At 41.9% G+C, this 7,758-nt stretch overlaps 1 long non-coding RNA gene across 1 annotated transcript; it reads left to right on the top strand.

Annotated features, from left to right (window-relative positions):
* On the top strand, positions 1-2,457 carry LOC120743390. Its single transcript, XR_005698171.1, has 2 exons — positions 1-52; positions 2,179-2,457. It is a non-coding gene; the product is annotated as an uncharacterized LOC120743390 (long non-coding RNA).
* The last annotated feature ends 5,301 nt before the right edge of the window (positions 2,458-7,758 follow it).

Here is a 7,758-nt window from a genome sequence, read left to right as displayed (position 1 = left end):
AGCAGGAAGGGAAACATCCTGCTGAAGAGAAAGGTGGAGCTGAAAGTCAGAGGTCAGTGCTGTAGATACAGGTCAGCGATTGTTTAAATCTCCTTGCATTTATGTTGAGTGATGCCACTGTGACAGCTGGGCCTTGTTCTCTGTATATGAAAGAACTTTTAGCCAGATCAAATAGATGTGAGTGATAGGAATCACTTATGCTTAGACAAAAGTGTTTGCATGAATGTGTGTGTGAATGGATGAATAAGGCATGAAGTAAGAAATTGCTTTGATAGCTGAAAACTTAGTAGAGAAGCATCAAATATTGTCCATTACAAGCTACACGTGCAGCTGAGAGGAAATAATTCACATCTATAATCTGCTTTCACCTCTTAAGACAGAAATTTTATTTGGATCTGCCTTGAATAATTTTGAATAATATGATATGACAGAAACACCAGGAATAGAGGATTTTACATAAAAAGGGTTCACCTTCAGTTCTTCAGGTTCCCCCTGTCTACACCCACTAAAACAAATTGGATATTGGAATGTGTGTATTTTAACAACTAATATTGTTTGACAACTAAACAAATCACATGCAGCTGAAGTGCAGACTTTCAACTTTAATTCTGTGGGTTGAACAAAAAGATTCCATGAAAATGTGAAGAACTAAAACATTTTTAACATGATGCCTTCATCTCAGGGGCTCAAAAGTAATTAGACAAATTAATTAACTGAAGTCTTGAACTCATGGACATCACCTGAAGTCAAGTCTTCAACAAGTAAAATGCTCAGTTGGGATAAGATCAGGTGACTGACTTGGCCATTCAAGAGTTTTCTACTACTATTCTACTTTGATTAAATAAACTTCTGGGTTGCTTTGGCTGTATGCTTTGGGTCATAATCTATCTGTACTTTGAAACGCAGCCCAATCAGTGTGACTGCATTTAGCTGGATTTGAGCAGCCAGTATGTCTCTGAACACCTCAGATTTGATTCGGCTGCTTCGATCGTGTGTCACATCGTCACTAATCAGCATTGTCCCAGTGCCACTGGCAGTGCATGCCCAAACCATCACGCAGTGTTACAGGTGATGCAGTATACTTTGTATCATGAGCTGTTCCACACCTTCTCCATACTTTTTTCTTCCATAGGCCAATCAAGCCTTTGTATTCTTGAGGGTGATGAGTGGCTTTCACTTTGCAGTGAACCCTCTGTATTTACTTTCATGCTGTCTTCTGTTTATGGTGGACTTGGACACCGAGTCAGGTTTCTGCAGGAAACAATGAAACAAGTACCCTGTACTTCCTGTGCTGTGGGCCGTATCATGGAGTCTTAATCTGGTTGAACTTCAGGTATTTTATAGGAAAGATGCAAATTGTCTGTGAATCATTTTCAGTATCGTAGCAGCCGAAGTCATTACTGAGTAAGTTCTGCTTCAGTCATTTTCTGCATGATGGACGTTTCACTGTTCAGCTGTCTTTACATGTTACCTATGAAATGAACACAGTGATAATCACACTGATACTTTGATCCGTACGATCAAACTGTGGAGAGCACAGGCATCATGTGAGCTTATAAACATGGAGACGAGCTGTTCATTCAACTTGAAACAGAAGAACATGAAACAATCCATCAGCATCCACAACAACACTCACACTCAGAACAAGTTTCTTTTCTGTTCACTTTGTAAAATGTCTTTTACTTTGTGAGCAAGAGTCCAAAAACTTCCTCAGACTGTCAGCAGATTTTCACAGAGTCGTCCCAACTAGTAGAAAAGCACCAAAGCTTTCAGCTTCTCCAGTGATCTCCACCTGTGCAGACACACATGGAGGTTTCCAGCACTCATTAATACATGTGGCCTCTTACTGTTAGGACAAATAATTCATTTAGGTTTGATGAACGTCGGCCTGAATCCACCTCCCACCACCAGGAGCTGAATAAGCAGTTATAGATGTAAATAAATCTGCTTCTTTATCATCTGAGACCCAAAAAGTGGAACGTACAGAGCTAAAATCATGTGTTTGATTTTTGGCTTTTACAAACAAGCCATTACTACCACACTTCCTGGCCACTTCATTAGGTCCACCTTGTTAGTGATGGGCTGGAGCCCTTTTTCCTTCAGAGCTGCTTCATTCTTTGTAGTATCGTTTTTAACAAGGACACATTTTCACCATGTTAACATGATAGTGTCACACAGTTACTGCACACGTGTCATCTCCACATCATGATGCAAATATCCACTTCCACCACAGCCACAGCTGCTCTATTGGATCCAGACTTGGTGGATTTGAATCCAGTGAAGTGATTTTCATGTTTGAAGAACTGCTTTGAGATGATGTCAGATTTGCTTCTCCTGCTAGAAACATCCACACCAACCAGGTATTTTCACACAGAGCTGCTGCTCACTGGACAGCTTCTCTTCTTTGGACCATTGTCAGTGAACCCTGGAGGAGGCTGTGGTCAAATCCCAGCACATCAGAACAAGCGTGCCCTGTTCAGTCATTTCAATGAGCTTTCTTACAAGGATCCATGTGCAAGTGACATGAAGCTGCAACAGTTTTTACAAGCTGTGTTACAAAATGAATGTCACAGAGCAAACTTGGATATAACACTATAAGTCTTTGCTCTTTGTTTCCTTAGTGCAGCTTTAATGATCTCTGGTTACTGTGGGCCCATTAAAAAGTGTGGACGTGTCATTTTCCACAGAACATTTCACAGACAGTAAGATAGAAGCATAACTTCATAAATATAGTGTTTTTAAATGCACATGCTGGAGCTCACAGTGATGCTGCTGTGTGACAGGGTTGTGTTGTTCACACTGTCATACTTGGTTGTCTTGGCGACAGGCTTTCTGGTATCTCTTCATAATAACTTGTACCTGTGGGTCACATGATCAGGGCTGGTCACTCAAAGAAGAAAGAAACATTCAATTCAATCTGTTGACTCAGTTTGATTCTTTTAGTGCTTTAGTTTATTTCACTAACCTGATGCTGCGACTACAGACAGAATCATTTTGTCCTCTTTAATGGTTTTGTAGATTCCCAGTAGCTCGACAGAAAGGCTGCTTTCAGTGCTCCACATAATATGAAGCAGTAAGCAGCTGTGTGGATAGTATATGGTTCAGACTGGGACTGTGATTAGATAGGACGAAGAGCGCTTTCATTAAAATGACATCATCTGAGTGGAAAATACTAAAGTGACTCAGATGTGTAACAGGAAGTGTGGACTGTGATGTCATCAGACAGAAACAGTCATTCAGTAATAAAGTGATTTAATATCCAACAACAGGAAAATAACATCAGACATGTTTGGTTCATTCAATGTTGCAGCTTCAGCTCATTAAGGCTAAAGTTCACTTTTTAAACTGTAAACTTAATAAAAGCAAACTGAAAGTATTGTAACATTTAGAATAAACACATGTTGTATATAAACTGACCCCAGCAGCAGGAGCTGAACACATCCACAGCTGTGAGGGACACTGGTGCTGTGACTGATTAAACACATCAAACACATCTGTGGACTCAATCTGTCAATATTATTTGTCATATTTGAAACAGCTTAAAAACAGTGCTGTGTTAGAGCTGTGCTGTCATGTCTGATTGTATTTAAGGTCCAATCATGTACTTGTGTATGTGTAACTAAGCAACCACGTGGGCGGAGCTTCAGCTCTGAACATTTTAGAGCATCAGCTGATAAAAACACTGAGACAGGAAGGATTTGAAGTCTTCTACGCTCTTTATTCTTGCTTGTGCAGAGTTTGTGGCTGCAAAGCGACCGTCAACAACAACTGCTTCCTCTGCTGACAGGAAGTGACATATCCCACCTGAGGCTTTTGATTCAAACAATAAAAGAACTAAACTGCTGAGTAGAGCAAAGATGGGTTTACTAAAACAGAGGATCAGATGTCAGGTCAGGTAATGTCTTCATTAATCCAGTAACAAACCAAAGTTCCAGGTTTGAGCTTCTGAAGTCCTGTTATTAAGTCTGTTCATCATTTTCATTTCATTTGATAACTTCTACCAATAACAACCAATTATTTTCAAGCTGAGAGATTTAGAGTGAAACAAACAGCATGGTGGTGCTGATCATTGTTGCCTCACAGCAACAAGTTCCTGAGGTCATTTCCACCACCTGAGTGGGGCCTTTCCCCCCCACACTCCTCTCTGTGTGCTGTGAGTGTCTCTCTGTGTTAGCTGGGATAAGAGAAAGAGGAAGAGGATGGAGGGTGTTGAAGGTCTCTAATGTTGCGGGGGTCTTTGTTCCACAGTTTAGGAGCAGCTGCAAAGCCCTGATCTCCCTCTGTGTTTGAACCTGATATGGAGACAGTGAGAACCAATAACTGAGGGACAAAATAAGGACACTGAAACTAAAAGCAGTCTACAGGGACGACTTGATGTTACAAAGACCAAAGCATGAAGCACTGGTGCAGCTGACTCAACAGACTCTCCTCCACACTGTCCTCAGTTATAAGTGCTTACAAACACAAACATTATGACTAACAGCTGGATTTTCCTGTCTTCAGTGCAGCGAACTAAAAACGAGCCCAACAAGGCCTCAAGTGACATCAGTCAGTGAGAGTTTCACTGCTGCAGCAGCTCTGTTCACTCACACTATTAATATTAATGCTTCATTACCAATGTTACAGCAGCTGAGGCACAAATCTTTGTCTGTGTGAATAAAGTGGATCAGTTAAAACAGTTGTTGCTCTGCTTGAAAGCAGCAGTTTTTCTAATGCACCACCTTCATGTTTCCTTCATATTTGAATCCCCTGTAGATGCTGACAGGTAACCATGTCACACAGAGCTCAAGCCTTTGAATCCAGCTGTGACTGTTGATTTTCTATTGAATGGACTTTTTCAAATCCAGCTGTAGGCCTGTGTTTGTGAGCTCATTAACAGCTGTTTGTTTAGAGAGACGTGGTCCTCACAGGACAGCCACTACAAACATGATTTTATAGAATATGATGCATTACTGCAGATTCAACACAATAGAAAGGATTTGAAATGAGCTCAGCCTTAAACATGTGCAGCAGTAATATTGATCCACAGACACTGATGGGAACATTTTTCTGCACAATAAGTACTTTGACTTTTCATACTTTATGTACAATTTGCCAGTACTGCAGTTTGTGTGTAGTGAGGTGTTTTCATGGTGTTTTCTTGGTGCTTTTACTAAAGGAAGGCTTCTATCAAATTCTTCCACATGTTGTCAAACTGAGCTGTGTGATGAAGTGAGTGTGACAGAAACACTCAGACTGTGTTTCTCTGCTTCATCAAGTCAAATCTGGTCCTCAGAGACTGAATAAAGTACTGTCCCAAAAAAGCAGCTCAAAAGTCTGTTCACTGCTTTCTTCCTTTCAGTCTTCATCTTTTCTGCTGCGTCTCCTCTCACATGACACTTTCTATCTAACAGTGAGCTCCCAGTGAAGCAGCAAGAATTCAGCTGTTAGAGTCAACACAAATGTCCAATCCAAGCTCATGTTGTGCTTTGTTGTCCTCCAGTCCCCAAGGTGGAGGTGGGATAGCGGGTGGAGTCCCTGTCAAGCTGCCCTTCAACACCACACTTAACCTGCCTGAATATGCTAAAGTGAGAGTGGAAGGACTGACAGAAGGTCCACGTGTATGAGAACGGCTCTGACCAGCCTGAAGAACAGCACCAGGTTTACAGAGACCGACGAAGATGAATGAAGACCTGCTGAAAACTGGAGACCTCAGTCTGACCCTGAAACACCCCACAGATGGAGACAACTGGACCTACACCTGCACCGTCTACAGCAGGGAGGGAAACATCCTGCTGAAGAGAAAGGTGGAGCTGAAAGTCAGAGGTCAGTGCTGTAGATACAGGTCAAAGGTCAGAGGTCATGTAGGAGTTTATTCTCTAAAAGCTTTTAGTTTGAATCTATTTTCAGTTCATTCAAATAAAATAAATTCTTTGATGTTTTGATCTAAAAGCCAAAAATGTCAGGCGGAGCAACTGTGTGTTTAAATGACTAAGAAGACCATTAAATGATCCTACTTCAAAATAAACCTCTGGCATGATGTGAGTTTGGATCAAATCAATAGTTTTGTTAGTTTAGTCCAAATCAATGTAAATGTATAAATCAATAGTTTTAAAGCTGCTGAGATCATTCAAACACTTTGATCCAGTCATTTGGATGTTGTCACATGTCAGGGTGGAGCAGCCATAAATACGAGGCTTTTATTGTGAAAATGCTGAGTGTGATGATCCAGAGGAGCCCATGGGGTGTTTGTGGCTGGATGCAAAGGTTTGTAGCTCTCCTTGTAAAGGAAACAGCTTGAAGCTACAGAGGAGCGTCTGCAGAAGAAGACAGGGGAAAGAGGAAGAAGCTGAGGCCGCTGGAGAGAAAAGACAGGAAAAGGAAATCAGCTTCATTTGTTGGAGGCCGTTTGTTCATCACACTGAAATATTCCCACTTTAGAGACAGGAAACAAAGTGAAGTGTGGATTGATGTTTGTCTCCATGATTTGGGCCCTGGAGTCATTTCTTCATCTCCCACTTTAAGACATATTAATGTCAGCCTCACACGTCCCACAGTGGACACATTTCTATTTCTAGATGATATTTGGGGATGCTCATGTGTTTCTGCTGTCACAGCTCTTTGTGATATTTGAGCGCAGCTGTAATGTTTGTGTGGTTAAAGCCACCAGACTCCACTGACAAAAACTCTCATTTTAGCCGGAGAACACGGGGCTGCTGTGGACTTTGTGTTTGCAAAGGTTTCTATTGGAGGCATGTTTGCCTTTATTATATAGGTGCAGAGAGTAGACAGGAAAGTGGGGAGAGAGTGAGGGACACACAGGCACCTGTAGTAAGCCCCGCCTTCAGCCCACCTGCTCAGCCAGGTGAGCTATAGCGCTGCTTTAACATGTTGGTGTGATTGAGAGTGAATGAAAGTGAGTGATGGAGGCAGCAGGAAATAACAGGCTGTTTGTTCTGAGAGGTCACATGACTGTTGTTCTCAGCAGAGTCTGATGATTTGATGAGACCATGAGAGCGGCTTCAGTTCCTCATCAGAAAGAGTCTGACAGAAGCTCCTCCCTCTATACCCCAGTAGACTTCTATTAGACTGCTCCAGATTCCTGAGAGTTCACACAGAAAACTTTACAAACAGCCAAAGAAAAACTATTGAAAAGCTTCAAGATCACAAAGAGCTCTTCACAGCACATATGAGCCATTAAGAAGTGCACATTTGTGTTTCCCACAGTCCATCATCCAATAATATCAAAGGACAACTGTGAGGTAAAAAGCCTTCAGCTCTTTTTGAAGGAAGCAAAAAGACTTTGGTCCTGAGAGATGGTTCAAAACACAACTCAGACCTACCAAAGTATTATGTGCCAAACACATGAAGCCTTCAACTTTGTATGTGTCCAGTCAGTGTGGCAATAGAAGTCACTGTGAGGATTTTCAATGTGCTGTCAAAGAGCATCCAAACAATCAGGTGAGGATGAAGAGAATTAGTGTGGATGGACAGAAAATCCATATCCAGTGTGATTTAGGAGCAGCTCATATATAATGAGTGAAATGAAAGAAGAGCACAGACAGGAAGAACATGAGTGAGCAGACATTTTGGAGCTGCTGATCCCACCACAGGCTGGATGGAAGGAGTGGGAGTCCATGATGGCTCAAAGTCTCTGATCTAACTGTTCCTGAGCCTCTCCCCCTGCCTCCTCTTTGGATCTTCTCCTCCTCTTCTTCCTTATCTGCCTCCTCCACCACTGCTCTCTCCTCCCTCATCTCCTCCTCAGCTGAACTGAAG

Source organism: Simochromis diagramma, unplaced genomic scaffold (genome assembly GCF_900408965.1).
Source record: "Simochromis diagramma unplaced genomic scaffold, fSimDia1.1 OVJJ01000239.1, whole genome shotgun sequence".
Classification (NCBI taxonomy): Eukaryota; Metazoa; Chordata; class Actinopteri; order Cichliformes; family Cichlidae; genus Simochromis; species Simochromis diagramma.
The sequence above is the reverse complement of the archived record's forward strand: the minus strand, read 5'-3'. Positions and strand labels throughout refer to the sequence as shown.